This window comes from Lepisma saccharinum, chromosome 2 (genome assembly GCF_977018435.1).
Source record: "Lepisma saccharinum chromosome 2, izLepSacc3.1, whole genome shotgun sequence".
In the NCBI taxonomy this organism is placed as follows: domain Eukaryota; kingdom Metazoa; phylum Arthropoda; class Insecta; order Zygentoma; family Lepismatidae; genus Lepisma; species Lepisma saccharinum.
In genome coordinates this window covers 14,755,144-14,777,244 of record NC_139230.1, presented here as the reverse complement: position 1 = coordinate 14,777,244, position 22,101 = coordinate 14,755,144, and the positions used below count along the sequence as shown (strand labels likewise).

Sequence of the window (22,101 nt, the reverse complement as noted above, 5' to 3'; positions counted from 1 at the left end):
CTGCATATACTACATTGAGCTACCGTAACTGATTAATAATATTAATTTGATGAATGCATTAAATAGTATAAAACTACCCACTACTCGCACAAATCGCAATACCGAATATTCAGTGTGCCACCGCTGAATTTTAACATTTTTGTACATGCATGTAATTTCTCGTTCTGGAAGAAAGTTGGTTGCTTGTAAGAAATCAATACACAATTTCAAGTAACGTTTCGTCAGGCTTAATATAATGGCTTCCTGGATCTGTGACTCAACTCAACACTTGTGCAACGATCTAATGTTTGTTTATTTCAAATAGTACTTATAGTGCAGTATACAGATATTTCCATTAACTATTCTCTGTCCACTGCTAGAATGAAGTCAATATCAACAACAAAAGTTCAAGCAAACTCCATTTGCACAATAATTCATGGCAAATGTTTTCTGGGCCCAACAAGGTTGAGCTTTTGGTGGGATTCATGGAGCCGGGGAAAACAATCACATCGCAGGTGTACTGTGAAACAGCACAAAACTCAGACGTGCTATATAAATCCGACGACGTGGAATGCTGCACTCAGGAACTGTTGTTATCTATGAAGATGCTAGACCACACACACGCCTTCACTCTCCAGACAATTCAGAGGTTTGAATGGGAACTTCCTGATCCCCTCCTGTATAGTGCAGACCTTGCACCTAGTGACTATCACGTCATCCTGTACCTCAAAAAGTGGCTTGCATCTCAACGATGTGAAGAAACTGAGGTGTTGAAAACGGCAATATTGCACTGACTACACTCGCAGGCGTTCACCATACTATGCAGAGGGAATATAAAAGTTTGTTCAACGGTATCAAAAGTGCTGGGAAAATAATGGTGACTATGTTGAGAAATGAAGTAAATATGTACGTGTTTGTAACCACCAATACAGTTTTGCTACACTTTTTCTTGTTTGATGTAATCAATCGCCCGTTTTTTTAATGCGTATTAAATTACAAGAAAATGTGTCGAAGACGTGGCGGATTTGCAAAGGCTCTCAAGGCCTAATAACGTTGATACTAGTATTAAAAATAACATCCGGAGAAGTCTCATTAATAAAAAAAAAATTAGAGCATAAGAATAAACAAAAAATATGTGAAAAGCAGAAACGTCACAAATAATCTTGATTGAGACTCCACTTGCGAGAGCCTCATCTGCATTAATGCACATTGCAGGGTTTACTATGAAGAGAAGATGGCATTTGAATGTCCTTTTTTTTATATATAAAAAAAGAAGTAGTCATGTATTTCTTTAGTGCAGTTGCCGGTATTACATCTAGGCGTGTTTGTAGGCTATTACAAATATGAATGTGTAATTTATTACCGAGCATATCACATTATTACAGAAGCTTATGTAAAGCACACAAACAGCTCTCTGTTTCAAAGTACTGAACGTTCACACAAAGGATTCACCGCAAACATCAAATATACATAAAAGCATCCCATCCTACGCTGTTTGATGGTGAATAATCACACAATCGGCGCGCTGAAACTGAATGGGGGACGACCTCACATTAGTAATGGGCATACATAAGGGAGTTCACTCTAAAGCATTGAAACATGCATATTCATCGCCACCTGTAAACCTATTTCAGCACAACGGATCCCCTTGATAGCGTATTGGTGAACACTAACGCCTTGTAGTCAAGGGCTCGAGTATATGAGCTTCAGTCCAGTTTGTGTACAGAAGACTAATCGGCACTGGACCTACAGTTTAAAGTGGGATACGAACCACTACGTGCCTTACACTGGTATTGAACCCAGAACCCTTGTGGTCAAGGGACTACACGCTGCAATTCTCTGCAGCAGAAGATTTCCAATTTATGAGCTCACGAAATACAGTCTTGGAATTTCAAGGTACTTTGCGGGTACATCCTTGTGGAATTTATAGGGGAAATAAAGGATAAAACAAAAGTGATTCATGACGAGGCTGGGATTCGAATTCGGAGCGCCTGGCGTCGTAGTACGCTGTGCTAACTACTCCGCCGCGAAGGACAGCAGGAAGAAACGAGATTAACACAACTTTGTAAATACCCAATTACTTTAATCATAATTGTTATAATTATTTCAGTTTCCACTATCTGGAAGAACGAACCTGCTATTCTGCACAAAATGTATAACAGTACGAAGCAAAAATGCACGTCTTCCACGCTTTGAATTGAATTAACATTAAAAAAAAATTAAAAAACAAACACGCTGTTTTATTTCTTGTAACCCTCAATCCAGAAGTTTGAAGATGAAATTTGACCTGGTGCTAAAACTTTCAGCGCCCTGCCTGAGGAAACTTCCAACATTGTGATTTCTTTGGATGGTAAGATTTGTGTTGTGGTATCATGTGAATTCATTTCCTTTAAATGGGTCCATACAGTGGCATGCCCAAGATGGGTGGGGGGTCATAACCCCACATTTGTCTAAGCATCTCTAAAAGAAATAAAAATACTGGAAAATATGGTAAAATATACGGCAGACTTCTAAAAAGTAATCCCCCTTCGAAAATTTCGGGCACGCTACAAGGTGAAATATAGGTATTGTTTCTCTCATGTAACTACTCTCAGTAGTGGCGTGCCAAGAAATGTTGTAAGGGTGATATGACAGTTAAAGATGGGGGTAGTGGCGACAACTAGGGGGTGGCGTGGGAGGCAGTTGCCCCCCTCCCAGTTTTGCCACCTAATCGCCGCCACTGGAGGAGGAAGTTACGTCATCTTTTTTTAGTTGTGAATGGTATGCACACATAAAAGGAAAAGCCATTAGCTGAAGCAAAAAATACACAAAGTCTGTCACTCAGACAAAATGTTTAAGCGATTGATTGATTTAGTTTATTTTATTTAGCTATTCTTCCACTTGTGGCTAATCGCGACAATGAGTGGTGATGATGAAATTGATGAAGGCACACTCGCAAAGAACACCCATTCCAAGGCTGGAATTTGAACCCGAGGCCCCTGCAAATGTTTAAGTTCATCATCGAGAAAGATGCGGGAAGGTGCATTAAAAAAAACGTACCAACTGATGCATTAAAATACAGTTCGACATAGAAAGCAATACGCACTTGCGTTTCTGGTGCATCAAACAAATTTGATGCACTTAGTTTTGTGAATACTTTGCCATCTTTTTCTGCATTTGACAATTAACAACCTTCCATTGGGCACGCCACTGACACTGATGAACAGAATCCTATTGTAGGATATATTCGTGGTTAAGTTTAAGTAGTCTCGATCACCTAAAATGTTTCACAAAGGCCCTATTTATGATAGTTTTGACTCTATAAATTTACCCTTACACTCCCCTAAATACACTTACCCCCCCCCCCCACCACACACACAAGCACGAATTGAAAATTCTGTCTAAACCTCTTGTCTTTACCGCTTGACAGTGCTCCTTCTTTCTCCTGTTGCTATGGGCCAGCTGAATAATTAATTCCAACATAAAAAACTGACAAGGTACCAAACTTCTATTCCGTGCCAGTCTTGTGTATCTCACACTCGTGAAATTTCCATGAATTGGCTCCCGCAGTGTGACATTCATTTCCTCACATGGTTTTGTTGTGTGTGTGCAGCAGCCACATTATCTCGTCGGGAAGCCATTAATAATAATGTAGATAAATATTGATTTAAATCATTTCAGCTTGGTTTGACGGATTGAAATGGACAGCTCTTTGGAAACCACCGCTCTGTGGTATTTGTTACTAGGCAACGACTACGGGGCTCATCTTTACATGAGCAAATTCTCTGCATAAATTCACGGCATTCTCTTTACAATGGGATAAATGAAATATTGGTCATATATAAACACACTGGCCAAATGTAATCTCGCCGACTTTCGTGGCAGAGTGGTTAGCGCAGAGCGCTACAACGCCAGGGGCACAGGGTTCGAATGTCCGACATTAGCGTGGGTGTTTGTGAGCCTCTCTTCATCAATTTCATCATATCACTCGTCTTAACCTTCGCGATTAGCCAAAAAGTGGCAGAAAAGCGAAGTAAACTAAACAAAATCAATCAAAAGGGGTCCCGGGTTCGATACCCGGTGGAGGTACATAGTGGTTCGGATTCCACTTTAAACTGTAGGTCCTGTCCCGATTAGCCTTCCTGTGCATAAAGTGGACTTAAAACACCAAATCAATCAATCAAATGTAATGTCGAACATCAGTCTCCCTTCCCTTTAAAAACAAATAGGGGAGGATGACACAAAGTTCCACCAATATTTTTAGGCAGTTTTCAGTCCGAAGCGCCAAGTGACAGGCGACACTGAGGGAGAATTCACACCGAAGGGACAAGTGACACATGTCTCTTGAGGATTTCGCCAATGAGTGCAGGCTTTGCGGCCTGCCATGCCGCTCCTGTGAGAAAGATTCCTGCTAAATGCCTCAATTCCAAGCGGTACGTCTCGCGTGTCGCTCTTCTTTTCGGTCTGAAATCTCCCCGAGATTTTACATCAAAGCGACACGGGTCCCTCATATCTGAAGCAAAACATTCAGCACGTGTGCGCGAACAACAGACCAAGGCGAAAAGATGCACGGTACTGTTTTCTCAGTACAGTCCTAGCGACACGTGTCGCTTGGATGGATTGATTTTTACTTCGCTTTTCTGCCACTTCTAGGTAATCGTGAAGATGAGTGATGATATGATAAAACTGATGAAGGGACGGACACTCACAAAGAAAACCCATGCTCAGGCTGGGATACGAATTAGAGACCCCTGTTCTAACCACTCCGTCACGGAGGCCGGAGCTTGTCGCTTGGGAACGAACCAATCAGCAGCAACTGTAGCAGAATGGCATGCAACACAAGACTGTGTTCGATTGCCTCAATTCCAAGCGGTACGTCTCGCGTGTCGCTCTTCTTTTCGGTCTGAAATCTCCCCGAGATTTTACATCAAAGCGACACGGGTCCCTCATATCTGAAGCAAAACATTCAGCACGTGTGCGCGAACAACAGACCAAGGCGAAAAGATGCACGGTACTGAGAAAACAGTCCAGTCCTAGCGACACGTGTCGCTTGGATGGATTGATTTTTACTTCGCTTTTCTGCCACTTCTAGGTAATCGTGAAGATGAGTGATGATATGATAAAACTGATGAAGGGACGGACACTCACAAAGAAAACCCATGCTCAGGCTGGGATACGAATTAGAGACCCCTGTTCTAACCACTCCGTCACGGAGGCCGGAGCTTGTCGCTTGGGAACGAACCAATCAGCAGCAACTGTAGCAGAATGGCATGCAACACAAGACTGTGTTCGATTGGTAAAATCCTCATGGGACACGTGTCGCTTCGGTGTGAAATCTCCGAAGCGACAGGAGACAAACGACACCTGTTGATTGGAGACAAACCCTCGGAAATCAATGGAACCTGTGATATGGATTGTAGACTGACCCAAACAGACGCATTAATCAAAATAATTTATGTAGGTGGCACTGGGGTAGTCGGTTTATTTGCCCATTATTTTTCTTTTCTACCTGTGACAATGTTCTGGATATCGATGGCGAACTGAAAAAAAATGTCAGCTTTCATGGTAAGTGACCTGAAAGCGCCTCCCGACAGCGTAATTGTTCACACTATCTCCCGGTAATTAATGCGTATCTAGTTCGTTTCTAGGTTGGACATAATTCAGTGGCCTTGATTCATTCAACTTTAGTGCCACAAGCATTGATTGATTGGCTTGGTTTATTTTACTTCGCTTTTCTGCCACTTTTGGCAAATCGCGAAGATGAGGATCAGTGATGACATGATGAAATTGATGAAGGAACTTTCATAAAGAACACCCATGGCCGGGATTCGAACCCGGGACCTCTGACGCCGTAGCCTGCTGTGCTAACCACTCCGTCACAAATATCATTGGTAGTGTTAGGTTGAAAGGCGGCAAGTACAACAAATTTCGTGATTGAGCGATAAAACTAATATATGAGTAAAATGTCGTCTGACTACTAGGGGTAAGGTTCACAGTTAAAGACGAGATGTTTAGTAATGTCTCCATACATTAATTATGTAAACACACATGCATACATTTACAGAGACAGACAGACAGACAGCAAAGGAACAAACGAGAGATTAAACACATCTTACCCTTGTCTATACGCAACCAATATTTTCAGAGATGTAATTTGGGTTGCATATAGTACAGGCAATTGCACCATTTTCGTCGTATTCAACGCTGTATACACAGAAACTAATAACATTCTGCTGTTGTGGTTTCAGTCGATAGAATAATCTCTATTTGATACTGGTATAGTTCTTCAAAAACTTCAAGTTGGCTTTATGCACAGATAGACCGATCGGGACTGGACCTACAGTTTAAAGTGAGATCCGAACGAATATGAGTCCCCAGCGGGAATCGAATCCAGGGCCCTTAAAAGGGACAGCGTTACCACTATTCCATCGCGGAGGTCCTGTAGGTGTTCAGATCGGGGGGTAGGCATTTGAGTGAATTTGAGCGCACACCTTGCAGTCCATCGTCGCGATTATGCAAAAGTTGACGAAATGCAACGTAACATAATACACTTGCTCGCACACTTCAATCCGGCATACCTGCTGACATCTCAAACAACGGGATTCGAACTCAGGATTCCTATCATTAAGCACGCAATTGTAATTGCTGAATACTTCTTGACGATTTTTGACAACACTATGATGTTTTTTCTATCTCAATCCCAAACACGAATTTTGCAAGCGACGGACGATCGTTTCCAGCCTACAAACATACGCGGCGATTTTTCTACTCAAAGCAGACAAAAGATAATGGAATGGGAGGGGTAAGGAGTAGTGTTTTGGCCATTGCCAATACAGGCGCCGACACAACAGGCGGTGTACCTGTGATCTTTCGCATCACAATCGAAATCATTGTTTTACTCGTCCCTTTTCAATAGAGGGGAGTTTCTTTTTCTTTTTTTTTTGTTTTAAGAGTGGTTCGCATAGGACACCATACACACGTAGTTCCTTTTCGGAAGGGCTGTATAACTTTTTGTAGGAGACTTGTCTCATGTACAACACCATACGCACGCGCCATTTTCAATCCTCCGTCCCGGCGTAGCCGCCGTGGAGGACGGCTAAATTTGGTAATTTTTATTATTATTATTATTATTTTTAGGTTGTTTCTCTAGCAGCATGTGCTTGTATCCTGGTCTTTTCTTTACTGAACAAAACGAGTTATGACACATGTTTACCATACTGTAAATGTTTCGTAGATATATTTTTCTTTCTCATGAACGTCTTCTATTCTCTATTTTTTCTGGATGAACGAGATACAGTGGAATATACTTCAACTATCCAACCTAATAAAATCTGCCACTTTATGCGAACAGGAGTGTTCAATATTGAAAATACATTGATACCATTCCCAACCCTTCCGCCCCGGCGTTGCCTCTGTTGGGGATGACTAAATTTCCTTTCTTTATAACTTTATCCATGTTGTTCTTTTAGTTGATGAAACAAAATTGTTTCCCGGTAGCATGTGCTTGTAGCCTGTTCTGTACGGAACAAAACCAAGTAACACTACAATTAGTACGTTCCGAGATATTAAATTGTTTGTAAGAAGTTTCAAACTTTCCGCCAAAAACAGCTCCGTATTTGGCACAAATACCAGGAACACAGCTTCACATTCTAAAGGATAATCAAATTAACATGACAAACAGAATTATAATTTCGACACCGAAACAGCACCGTGTAATGTATTGTCGAACAATCAAGAGAAAACCCACATTAAACTGATGAAGTCACCTTACACCATTGTAACGAACCCAAACATTACAAAGCTAAAAATGCTGGTGAATTCGTACTGATAGACGGTCCCGCCCACTATACATGCTGAAAGCACTACATCCAGCACATAACTGCGTGATAGAAGCTCATGCGGCAATATTTTCATGCCAGGGCGGCACAGCGTATTTTGAAGGGGGCTGGTGCCCTCTCTCCCTTCTTCTATAGCGCCATTTATAGGTGGAATAAGCATGTTTCAATTGTGTCTAGTGGCTAGCTACAGAGCATGCCACGGGAAGTTGAGCGATTTCTAATTCGGCTTCAACATTTAACCTGCCGCTGCGATGAGGATGAAAAGTAAAAGCGCGATGGAAATAGAATACAAAAAATACACGCCCTGTACCATATTCCCCGATGACGTGGTGGTTAACGTCATGGCCTCGTAATCAAGGGGTCCGGGGGTTGATACCCAGTGGAGGCGCATAGTGGGTCGGATCCCACTTTAAACTGTGGGTTGTCCAGATTAGCCTATATGTGCATAAATTGGTTTTAAAACACAAACTTCCTACACTTGGAATTATCGCATAAAGTCAAAACGAAGTTCTCATTGAATCAATTAACCTGAACAAGAGAGAACGTGGGGGCTCCGCCCCCACCATTATTCTGTATACGCAACTGTTCCCGGCGGCAAAGACAGTGCGAATAAAGAATGTTACGTTTCTTTCGAGTTCAACCTTAAAAGACAGTAAATTACAACAAACATATTTTCATATTTTTACCGTTTATTAGTTTGCTATCAAATTCAGAACGCCGATGACAAGTACAGTCTCCCACAAAGATACAAGTATCTGCAGCATTTGCATGCAGATATTTTTGTAAGAGACTGTACATGGAACTACGCTGTCATTACCATCATCAATCTTGTATCATGACCTTTGATGCCCACGCAATGTCACTAGGTGGATAATTTAACAGAACAATTGACAAAATTTATTTTAAAATATAAATATATGAATTATAATTTTGGCGTGTCGGGGGGGCAACGATGGGGCTTATATCCCCTCCCCCACTGGTTCTGCTTTCCTGAACAAATACAACGCTAATATCATATATCATCATCATATTCCATCTTCGGAAATTCCTGAGCACGCTGCTGTGCAAACAATAAGAAAGTTCGAGAGATCGATTTCCATAAAGATAAAAAAGAAGAAAATTACTATAATAATCACTGTGACGTTGTCATCATTATGCTTAATTTTATTAAGTAATTTCTTTTGTGTGTGTGTGTAAAGTGCGTAAGTTGTGAACTTTGTGAAGTCGAAAATGTGATTTTTAGTGATTTTGAAACATTATTCTTCAAGTGTAGAGAAAAAAACATTAAAAAAACTTGTTAAAAACTTCTTTAAAAGCCCCAGTGCCAGCGCACGGACAAGCCACATGGCGTTAATAACCTTCGTGGAACAAAAAAACGACCCGATGAATTACTGAATGTGGAATCACTGGTGGTAAGTACCTTTTACCTTGCTCTGTAAAGCCCGTTCTCTTGCTAAAGCACTTTAAGCTGTAACTTCTTAGTGCTAGTGCTAAAATTTCCAATGGAGCTGCTTCAAATCGCTTATTGACAAATACCGAGCTGTCATTCTGTATCTATTTTAAAATTGTTTGTGTTAATTTGGTAAAGTGATCACACCCAGGTGTGTTGCGATTATTTTCGCGAAATAATCGGGATATTACGCGTACCCACCCTTTGGCTCTATAGTAGTCTAGCCGCGCACGTGCAAGTTGGGTGGCCTACCTCCAGGCGAAGGGTTTCATTTTCAGACCTACGGTACAGAATGGTCCACCTGCTTTTGAATAGTTTATTGAACAGTTTTACCACAAAGGATGATTATATAGAACTTTCTGGTACCCGAGGAACTGGTTAATGCGCTATTTTTTCCTTCATGTCTTCCTTGGTAGGGTTCTACAAACTAACAGGGTCCTTCCACAGAAATTTCTTCAGATTTTAAGTCAACTTTATGTAGAGATGGGCTAATCGAGACTAGATTTACAGTATAAAGTTTAATCTGAACCACTATGTGAAGACAATGCCACAATGCCATCATGGAGGCCCTCTCACAGAAATTTTACAAGAAACTTGTTCTTGTATAAATCTTTATGCCAAAACATTAACTTATGGCAAAACTGAGTGGCTGAGTATGGTGTTCTTCAAGACATACACTGAGGGTTCACTGAATTGGTAGAAGATTGTTCTAACATGAATGAGAATTGTTCATAGGAATGCAGGAAGCAATGGGTGGGAAAATGCAGGCTGTGTAATGTTAGGACATTTTCCAGTTAGTTATTTGGTACAAGTTGAATCTAACTCTACTGAACTAGTCAGTTATAATCAGGACGTCAAGGACAGACAGTGCTATGCAGCGTACAAGCATAAAAATTTTGTTCCTTAGGTTATTCTCTATGTCTTCTCGTTGTTCTGAAAATATTTACCCACAAACTGAACTCTCTCTAAGCCAGGTAAAAATACCAAACAAAACATTGCCTATTATATAATGATTGTGCATTGTACACCACCAGATGATACCTCGGCTAGACTCTACTTTACGTCCTTATTGCCTTTTGGTGGTAACCGATGGAAGTTAACAACACTGCAGGCTCCTCTTTGTGTCCGCGTTGTGAATGTGTGCGCTTTGCTCGTTTTCGTTCTGCGTGGTGATTGCTTCTTTGCGTTCTCGGTGCGTTGTGCATGTGTATGGTGCTTGAAAAAGAACAGGTTCCAAAAACTTTGAGTGTAAAATATGTTTATCCCTAGTAATAATTTAGTGCATCGTTCAAAAGCATGCTTGTAGCCAGCCAACATCTCTTCGGGTAAGTACCTTTCTCTTTTTACACTTTCTGTTCACGATAGCCCCACTAAACATTCACGGGTAGCCCCACAAACTATTCACGTTAGCCCCAAAAACCATGCACGGGTAGCCCCACAAACCATTCACGTTAGCTCCAAAACCCTTCCACGGGTAGCCCCACGAACCATTCACGGTGACGAGGTATGCCCACGAGGTTAGGCTAGGTTCCATTAGCACTCGTTTCACCCCTAAATATGTGCTTCATCATCGAAAAATTTTCTCAGTACGTTCAATTACACATATCCTGACAACATCGGTTTTTATCGATTTCCTCCTCCAGGTAATTTTTCCTCGCTTTGGGAATAACGTTGTTGAATTCCTTATACAATAAGCTTTTCAACGATATATGACACATATTCCTTAGGAAAAGGACGTAAAGTAGAGTCTTACCCATACCTCTCTCTGGCACATCTTTATTGCAAGTAACTGGTACAAGCAAGTGATAATACCAATGATGAACTGGAACATGACCTGCCATACGTAGCATGTCTTTTCCAGTAACTGTTTTTGAGTTCCTAAGAAACAGATTTTCGTTCATACTTGAATGCCCTCAGACGTTCCTTGATGGTGTTGATCACAATCCAGTGAGGACTCAAGTGTAATTTTGGCACATTGAAATCGTGTAAGGAAATCTGTCGTTATCTCGAAAACATGATTGAATCTCGCACATGGATATTTTTTTTTTTTATCAGAAGTTTACCATCGTTCTTCTCCTAATTCAATCACGCTGTAGAAGTTGATTATGTAGTGCATACACACACACTTACATTTTGATGCAACAATCTTAGGGATTCTTAAAAATTCTAACTGTTGTACAAAAACAGTCCAGGGCAGATAAGCATTATTTTTCTAACTGAAGAAAAATGCAGCATGTCCCATGCCCACTGTAGCAATCACTGCATGCACTAAGAAAATAGAATGCAAGTAAGTACTTTCACCAGAGAGAGGATATGGCCTTTCATTCCGACACATATGGTGTGGTTCGCCATCATTGTATTAGTTTAAGTAAAGGATGTCAAGTGTTTCATGTGCTTTTGCTGCTCAGGCACACAAATAAGTCATAATAAATGACTCTGGGACTGGACTGGAGCAGGTACTACCACGAGCAGCTAGTGACAGCCATAGCAACTTGGAGATGAATGCTCGGTAACAGTTCGTTATATCAAAGACACATAAAAATCGAATATTTTGTGTTTTGCATGATTCGTACTTACCAACTGTGTATTGCGGAACATAGTTCAAAGTGCAGTTATGCTTTTTACATGAAAACAAACACAATTATTCACATACAGTGATTTTTTTTATTCATTTCTTCGCTTCTGTGACACACAATATGGCAGGCACATTTTGACTCATGTTGTGGGTTTGCAGTGTTTCCAACCTTCTTCACCGAAAAATACCTACTATCGTGTTAGTCACGTGTGAAAATTTTACATTATGCATGGGTAGCCCCACGAACCATTCACGGATAGCCCAACGAACCATTCCCAGATAGCCCCATGAACCATTATGCACGGTAGCTGATGGATAGCCCCACAAACCATTCATGGATAGCCCCACAAACCATTTCCAATAAGGTTAGGTTAGGCAAGCATAGTGGAAAAAAAAAAGGGTTTGTAAACACTGACAGGCACTTTCGTCATCAAACATACGCAGCATGCAGTTCACGTAGCGAAAGCAACGGTAATTGTGAGTCGGTGAGATATTTCTCTTGAAAAATACATGATTTCCCGGTCAAATATATTCCACGATGAAAGAAAATACATCGACGAACGTTGTAAAGCTTGGAGAAACTCATTTCTGCAAGTAGTTTCTTCTGTAAAAATGAAGAAATGTGTCTCCGATATAACGAACTGTTACCGAATGCTCAAACCTGACCTGCCTAATCTACTCATATATGTATTAAATAGCAGAAATAAACATGTGAATAGGTTAGGCAAGTTAGGTTTAGTGCTGTTAAGTGTATTTTGCACAGCAGACAATAAATACGTAATGACATAAGTCTCACTGACAGTGTATCTCCAAATTGCTAAAGCTGTCACTAGCTGCTTGTGGTCCTACTATGGGAGCAGGAGCTCCTTGTGTGGGCAGGTTCTCAACTTGTTACTGATACATGATCGACTGATTTATTTTAGTTCACTTTTCTGCCACTTTTGGGTTATCACGAAGATGGAGATGAGTTTATCCACATGCTGGGATTCGAACCCAGGACCCCTGGTGTCATAGCTAACAACTCTGTCTTGGAGGTCGGCTTTCTACTGAAAAAAAAAGTTCCCCAATGCATGACCAAATTATTTCATTGCGGAAATAAACAAATTTAACATGACCAAATTTAACATTCTACATTGTCGAATTCTGCATTAGATACCACAGGCTTCAACTTGTGCATGGTAAGTACCTATTTAATTACTTTATGTGCAACTATGTAGTTTATCTTAAAACAAAAACATATTCAAGACATACACATTATGCATATATTTGAAAACCGAATAAAACAAACTGTTACTGGAAACCACCCACTGAGCATTTCATGTCAAACCAACATGGTGTTCAATCATACATTTTTTTATTCATTTGAAATTTGGCATACTGGAAGGGCCACCTGAGGTAGGAAAATATGCAAAGTTGTAGATCCATATATGTCATATTTCCAAAATTACAGGGGTGCAAAATTGCGATTTTGACAATTTTTATCAGCATCTAGTTATTATAAATTGCAATATTTTGGCAATCATGCAGCTATAGAAGTGATTCAGATGGCTTTGGAAAGGCCATGAAGGGCTCTTTCACAAGAGATATGACATGCATATGTCAGGGTAAAAAAACAAATGGAAGGTGGTGTAAGGAAAATTTTGGTACCCATTTTCTCAAAAATAGGTCTTTTCATTTGAAAAAAAAAATCATACATACACTATTACTCAATAACTGTGCAAAATTTCAAAATGGGATGCCAATGGGATCCAGAGTTATGTTAGATTTAGGTTAGGTTAGCATAACGTATGGTAGGTTAGGTAATGCACATGATACCATATTTTGATAGACAAATTCCTACAGTTCAAAAGTAAATGTCTAACAGAATGAAATACAATATAAACACAATATTTTTTGAATTAACACACATGAAGCTGATGTTTTCATTCAGAATTATTTGAAATACAGGTTGATTCAAAAGTTCGATCACATAAGCAAATCCGTTAGTGCACATATCGGTAAATGGAAATAGAGGAAATAGGTGATTTTCAATCTAAAGTGCTTGAATTTTCAATGAAGCATGCACCGTTCAGGCTGTACACTGGTACGGGCCTTGTTGGTAGACGAAAATGTCGCACGCTTTGCCCGGAATATTGTATAATAATAATAACCACCCCTGGTGCAACAGCGCATTGAGGGCCAGGACCTACTTACTGACAACCGACCTCAATCCCACCTGATCATACTCACTCACTCACCCGAGGTGGGAGATCACCCAACTACAAGGGTCATTCAAGGTTGACTGGGACTTTTATTTCTGCAGAGGAAATAGGTAGCAGAAGAAACACCAAACTATGTCAGTTTTTCAAAGTATTCTCCGTGCGCGCCGAGACACCGTTGCCATCGTTCTGGCAGGTCGCGAATTCCTTTGGCATAGAAAGAACTTGGTTGTTGTCGTAGCCACTGGAGGACATCGCTCCGCAGTGCTTCGTCTGTCGTGAATTTCTTCCCTCCAGATGGTCTTTAAGGGGTGAAAACAAATGATAATCACTGGGGGCTAAATCCGGACTGTAGGGGGGATGGGGCAGAACTTCCCAGTGCATGTCGGCCAGAGTTGTTGTTGTCACATTGGCCGTGTGAGGGCGGCCATTGTCATGGAGAAGAATGACATTTCCAGACAACATCCCAGGTCTTTTCTTACGAATGGACTTTCGTACAGCACCACTCAACAATGTGGAGTAATACTGGGCATTAATCGTGCTCCCTTTGTCCAGAAACAATTCATCACCTTCTGCTCGAAACCGATTCAGAAGCTGTTCACAGACCATCCTGCGTGTCCACTTCTGATCCAATGTCAGCTGGCGGGGAACCCACCTTGCACAGATTTTGCGGAAGAGTAAGTGGTCGTGAATGATTGTCTCAACACTCCCGACACTGATATTCACCTCGGCAGCAATATCCCGCACTGTTACTCGCCGGTTCTCAAGAATCATTTGCTCAGCACGTGCGATATTCACTGGTGTGACTGCAGTCGGGAGAATGTGTCCATGTGCTTCATTTGTCACCAGCTCCTGTCCTTCGCGAAACTGCTCACACCATTCGTACACTCTTGTCCGCGACATCGTTTGTTCACCATACTGTGCTTGCAATCGTCTGAAAATCTCAGCTGGTTTCACTTTCTCCTTCACGAGAAATTTGATTACACACCGCTGCTCCACAGCCACAGACACACTGCTTGCCGCCATGTTCGCTGCAACTGCTGTGCATGCGCGAAATACGTCATGCCGGGTGCTAGTTACTCGCGAAGGAATACATTACGTCACCCGCACGTTTCATCATGATCCGGCTATTCATCGATTTTTTACGTACGAAAATCCCGGTCAACCTTGAACGACCCTTGTAGTTAAGGTGTGACGTGTAGTCAGTACGACGAAACCCCAGTTGTTGTTGTAGTAAGTTTTCATGACCAGGTTATGCTACTCATTTGAAGCTACCCAATTTCCTCATGAGGGTGGGTGATCACTGGTCCCATACACAGGCCAAAATCTTTGGAGAAAAGTTGTTACACTTCTCCCAGGAGACTCGAACCTGCAAGTGTCCCATAGCTGGAGCCCAGAGCATGATGCCTCAGACTGCACGGCCACAGTGTGGGGCCTGGAATATTGTATGATCACAATATTACATAGTACCTAGGTAAATTAAGGAGTTATGGTGATAATGACAGGCAAAGTAAACAAGTAAAAAAAAAATGTGAGCATGTGACATGCACACTCCTCCTTTCCCCAGAACAATAGAAAAAGCTAAAAATGCCTCACAAATGAGAATCAGGTAACAATACATGCTTCATACTGTGCCACAGTGTATTTTACACATTAAGATTGTTTACTTTGCCTGTTTGTCTTCTATTCTTAATTTACCCAGTACTGTATGGTATTGCGATGGTATACAGTATTCCGGGCCAAGCAAGTGGCATTTCTAGCTACCAACTAGGCTCATACCAGTGTACAGCTTAGTGTCGAAGGACACACTGAGGTCTTTAATTTCACTTTTGCATGTCATTTGTATGTCCCCCACTATGGCCATTCAGTCTGGGGCATCAGACTTTGGGCTCAGGTTACAAGATGTGCACTGGTTCGAATCTCAAGGGGGAAAGCATAACAACTTTTCTCCTGAGATTTTTGGCTATGAATGAGAAGCGTAACCTGGTATTCAAAAACTACAGCAATGACTGGGGGTTTGCCGTGCTAACCACACCTCACCCCATAACTGGTTGGATGATCGCCTACCTTGACTCAGGCAAGTGGGAGTGAGGCCAGCAGTCAGTAGGTAGGCTCTGGACCTCAGGGGCTGTTGTGTCACGTGTTATAATTATGTGAGTTGTATATTTTTAATGCTGTATGGAAAAATATAAGGTGTTTTGAGTAAATGACCACATAAACCCTCGGTTTATTCCGAAAGATGTCCCTGGTGTCAGGATCACTGTGCAGGATGGGAGGAGGGAGTGGAGGGTATGTCTGCTTTTCGTAATGTGGGGGTGGTATTGGGTGATCAGAGTTGGAGGGTTGGTTTTGGGTTGTTTGGTGCAGTTGTGGGAGGTGGCTCTAGTGATTTGTTTGTTGATGAGGGTGGAGGGGTAGCCACGGTTGGTTAGGGCTTGTTGTAGGCATAGGTTGTAGTTTTGGCGGGATAAGGGGGATGAGTTGAGGCGCTGGCCTCTGAGAGCAAGGGAATATGGGATGGCTTTTTTGGTGTGGTAGGGGTGTGAGCTGGAGTAGTGGAGATACTGGAGGTGGTTGGTCGGTTTGATGTGTATGGAAGTTTACAAGTGGTCTCCCGCAATGTGGATGTCCACATCTAGGAAGGTCACTTGGTCTTTGGAGTGGAACCAGGTGAATTTGAGGGTAGTGAAGTCGTTCACTTGGTTTAGGAATGTAGTGAGGGAGGGTTCGCCATGTGTCCAGAGGAGGAAAATGTCATCTATGAATCTTAGCCAGAGGAGTGGTTTCAGTTGCTGGGAGTCAAGGAATTCCTGTTCCAGCCTGCCCATGAACAGGTTGGCATAAGAGGGGGCCATGCGGGTACCCATAGCTGTGCCACGTATCTGCAGGTAATGTTGGTCACTGAAGCAGAAGTTGTTGCAGGTAAGTACAAGATTGGCTAGTTGTATCAAGAAGTGAGTGCTGGGATTGTGGGGTTTAGGTCAGCTGTTAAGGAATGATTCCATGGCATGGAGGCCATGGGCATGGGGAATATTTGTGTAGAGGGATGTGACATCAACTGTTGTGAGGATGGTGCTTGGTGGTAGGGATGATGTTAAGGAAGTGGTTGGTGTCACAGAGGTAGGAGGGCAGGGCTTGGAGGTGAGTCTAGAAAGGATGATATGTGTTCAGTGGGTGAATTGTAGCTGGACACAATGGGTCTCCCGGTGTTGTTTGGTTTGTTTATTTTGGGAGGAGGTAGAAAGTGGGGATAGAAGAGTTGTCAGGTATGAGTGAGGAGATGGTAGAGTTGGATAGGCCTTCAGGGGGTCCTCGGGAGAGGAAATAATCCCGAATTTTATCTAGGTGTGTGGTAGATGAATCAACCGTGGTGGGCCTTTAGATCGATGAATTAGAGAGTTGGCGGGAGGCTTCCACCATGTAGTCAGAGGAGTTCATGACTACTGTGGTGGACCCTTCATCGGCAGGGAGGATTTTGATGTCTGGGTTTTTGCGGAGGGACCGGAGGGCTTGGTGCTGGCTGGGGTTAAATTGTGGTGGGAAAAGGAGTTTTGGAGGTATGTACTGTTGGAAACATTTTTGACAACAGAGGTGATGTATCTTTCGAGGGGGTGATTGTTCAGAAGGGAGGGGTATTGTGGGGGAGGGGGCAGAATTGGAGGAGACTGGGGTGTATGTCTGAGGGATTAGCATTGGAGGGGGGATTCTTGGCCCAAAAATACATCAACTTAAGTCTGCGGGGCGAAAGTTTGTATGTCAAATAGTAGCCGGAAATTGTTAGCGGTGGAGGCTGTGGAGAAGGTCAGAGACCTTTGGAAAGAACGTCAATTTCGGTGGTTGTGAGGTTGTGATTGGAGAGGTTCAAGACGGAGGTGCAGTCAGTGGGTGATTGGGGGTGAGGAATGTCAATATGCTGGGGGCATCCTTTGTCCGAAGACCGGTGCTCTTCTGTGGTGGGTGGGAGGGAGGGGCACGGTTGGAGATGGTAGGTTGGGGTGGAGTGGGTAGCAGCAAGGGTGGGTCTGGAAGTAAGGGACATGTAGTTTTGTGTTGGTGTTGTGGTGGGAGGGGGAGGGTGCATCCTGCATTAAGGACGGCATGTTTTATCTTACAAACCATTACACCTTGTTTCCTGGTCAGACACGGCATAATCTGCCATGAAGCCTGATGAAGAGGACAGTGTATTTCTTGAGAAATGTGCAAAATCTTACTTTTTGCAATTACAGTGCCAGCTATCGCAAACAAGAAAACAGTTTCAGTCAAAACCTACGTATTTTTGTCTGGAGAATCTGAATCGGCAATACAAAATGGGGATTCCCATTTGAGATTTTAAAGTTGCCCCTCACCCCACCCCAAGGAGGTGGGGTGGGGGGTGGAGTTTGGCATCATTGGATGAGCCCCTTCGTGACGAACAAATTTCATTCAGAACTTTTTTTTGATCAGATGCGTACTTTTCGAGATATTTCGTTGTGTCAAGCTAAAAACCTCACCCGGTATATCGCGAAATATAGAACTATTTCTCTTCATGTGGTACGTATTTACTGTCTCCATCATTTGTGTGTGTGTATATATATAAACAAACAGTTTTGGGCTTGCGCCCCCCCCTCAAAAAAAATCCTGGTGACAGGTGACAAGCTGCAAGTGACACATGCTGCTTGGAAGCAAACTCTCAGTAATTGTTGTCGCTCGGACTGACCCGTTTTCTCAATATTGTGCATCGTGTTGCCTCAGATTCTTGTTCGCGCATATGCAATGAATGCTACACCCGGACGAGCTGTATTTAAACTCTAGAAGAGAGATCAACCAGTGGCCTTGCCTTACAACATTTCTGGACCTCTAATTTGTTGATACAATAAAGTATCGATATGTACACTGTTTTAAGGTTGAAACACAGTGTTCTTTTGACTGTATCAAGTATGTTGGTGCAGTTATTGGTTGTCATTTGCCTTCAACATCATGTAAAGAACCTGCATTTTGGCCATTTAGAATCTGGTGGTTCTTGTTTGAAACAGACAGCACACGGAAGCACATGGAGGCACATTAGTCCAAAATAGATCAGTCAATGTGGCTTGTGCAGTGCTTCTAGTGTGCCGGGCAGTAGCCCGGTACTGGGCCCTCGAATCAGCTATCCTAGGCTGCAAAAGGTTCTGCTGAAAGTGGTTGACAATTAATGTAATCCTAATCTCATGCTTGAGTTTTGAATTTTTGCACAAATGAACTAATCAAGACTGGACCTACAATTTAAAGTGGGATCGAAACCACTGGATATTCAACCTCTGACAATAAAGTTCGGTGAATGATCCGGAATATCGAAAGTAGACTAATTCTTAATGAAACCTACCTTACTGTCCTTCGAAGTAGTCTCCTCCCATGGCTATGCACCGTTGAGAACGGCTGCACATGTCCTGGAAACTTTTAGAGAAGTCTTCTTTCGGGATTGTGTTCAAGACCCTCGTCATGTTCCGTTGCATGTCCGGAATATCCTCAAATCTCTGACCTTTCAAAGCGATTTTAAGGCGTGGGAAGAGAAAGAAATCTGGAGGATTCAGATCCAAATTTCTTGCAATGCATTGCTACAGAGGATGAGAGCTGGTGTGTGAGGTACGACCCTGAAACAAAATGCCAAAGCATGGAATGGCGTTCTCCTTCATCACCCCATCAGAAGAAGGTCAAGGCGTAAAAATCACGCATCAAGACGATGCTTATCACTTTCTTTGACATTCTTTCTTTCTCATTCAATCCACAAGGAATTCCTGCCGGAGGGAACAACAATTTTTCTGCCTTGGCCTTCTTCCGACGGGGTGATGCAGGAGAACGCCATTCCATGCTTTGGCGTTTCGTTTCAGGGTCGTACCTCACACACCAGCTCTCATCCTCTGTAGCAATGCATTGCAAGAAATTTGGATCTGAATCTTCCAGATTTCTTTCTCTTCCCATGCCTCAAAATCGCTTTGAAAGGTCAGAGATTTGAGGATATTCCGGACATCCAATGGAACGTGACGAGGGTCTTGAACACCATCCCGAAAGAAGATTTTTCTAAAACTTTCCAGGACATGTACAGCCATTCTCAATGGTGCATAGCCATGGGAGGGGACTACTTCGAAGGACAATAAGGTAGGTTTCATTAAGAATTCGTCTACTTTCGATATTCAGGATCATTCACCAAACTTTATTGTCAGAGGTTGTAGAACCTGGGATAATTTAATTATAAAGAGACCAGATTACTGCTTCGTTCTCCATATTTTTACATTTTTCAACAAGCCTCCACATAATCGAATTATTTATTACTCTTTATGATTATGCCAAAATTTATTTATCAACATTTAATTTCAAGGGTACATGTTAATCCATCAAGGGCACATGTTAATCAATGTATACAATTTTAAATACTGAAAAGGTATTTATGAGGAAAATTTTGGCGATCCGCGCATTTACTTTTAAATAAAGAATTTACCATGCCACAGTTTCACGAAGGTTTAGAACCACTGCTCTAGTCTTTAAAGCTCCTTGTACATGATCAAATTAATCACAAACAAGTCATTGAATTGAACGCTTAAAACAAAATGACATCAGAGAAATCATTTTTCTCACTGGATCCTAGGTTAGGTCAAAGAATTTCCAATTTACAACGATTCTAAATAATGCCATCCAAGCGTGACTGTCAACTAATAAGAGCATATGCTATTGAAATTGATCATCGGAAAGTGACCTCTAGGTCATCAATGCTGATGTAATGGCAGCCGCGTGAGATGTAAACAATGTATCAATTCAGATTTTTAAACGATGATAACTATTCAACCAAGAGGAATAATGTTTTGTACTAAATGGTTTTAGGTACAAAAGAATGGCACTGCTTAAATAAATATTTTATAGCGTTTACTGTACATGTATAGAAGAATAATTTAGTTTTTTCAATTGTAAACACTTTGCACTCACCACAGATGGTGTAACTCCTTGTGCCTTTCATGCTGTATGTGTTGTACATTGTAATTGCAAAAGCTAACTGAAATGTTCCATGAAATGCTTTCATGTAAAGTACTGTCTTCTGCTATAAGATTTTTGGAAGCATTTACATAGCATTTGTGATAGCAAAAATGTTAAAGGAAATTCTTTCGTCTAAAGTGGGCCGAGAAAATACATCAACATCACACTTCTTTCGAGATTCTAATATATCCTGCTTCTTCCTTTGGAAATAAAATTATCTTTGTTATGGCTAATCGCTAGTCTATTTATTTATTTTCGGGCAGGGCAAGTGTTTTTTTTCCTTATTGAAATATTTATTAATATGTTAATTAATTGGGTAATCAAATGTATAAACATATATATGTGTGATTAGTGTAAATCAATTTATTATGCATTTTTAGATTTGTATTATTCCATGTATAAATACCATGTAGCGCTCTGTTCTTTCTTCGTGTTTCCAACATTCAAAAGAAAGGCAGGCAGTTTAGCTGTTAAAGATTAAAAATTTTGAAAGAAAGGCCGTTGGCAACAGACGCCAACAAAACGTATATAAACTCCCTGATGAGAGTGGGGGAGGTCGGCTGTTGGAACTGAGACTTGGAAGGGAGAGGCTGTTTTTGCTTCGGTCAGCTAGGACTGGAGGACAGGTCTCCCCAAACGGATGCTGTAAGAGATTGGATTGCCGGGCAAGCTAGTGCCTTGGTGTCAAGTTTACAGGTAAAAGGGTAGTTTGTTGTGGATGTTATTTTGAAGTAATTACGGTGCGCCGGGCAGCCTAGTGCCTTGTCACCGTGGAGGTTGAGAAATGTACACGTCGGGCGACCTCGCGCCTGTTAAGACGTTTCTTGTAGTAACGCGAGTTTACCTTGTGACAAGCGTACTTCAGATGTAATTCATGAAATGTAGAGCATCCAGGTACAAACAATAGAGATTCCAACATCAAAATTAGAGTTTTGGCCCGATAATTAGAGAAATGAACATTCGGATACGACTTCAAATTTTACGTTAATTAATCTTATAGAAAATAACCAAAATTTCCGTTTATAATTTCACAAATGCTGGATAAGGTAATTTATCCCCTATAGCAATAAGGTTTTGCAAAGGTTATCCGTTGTCTCT

The 22,101-nt window shown here is 41.7% G+C and overlaps 1 protein-coding gene across 3 annotated transcripts in view; it reads right to left on the bottom strand.

Moving 5' to 3' along the window:
- Positions 1-22,101, bottom strand: part of LOC145983923 (phosphatidylinositol 3-kinase regulatory subunit alpha-like) — a 521,211-nt gene that overhangs the window by 321,968 nt on the left and 177,142 nt on the right. The gene's annotated exons all lie outside the window — the stretch shown is intronic.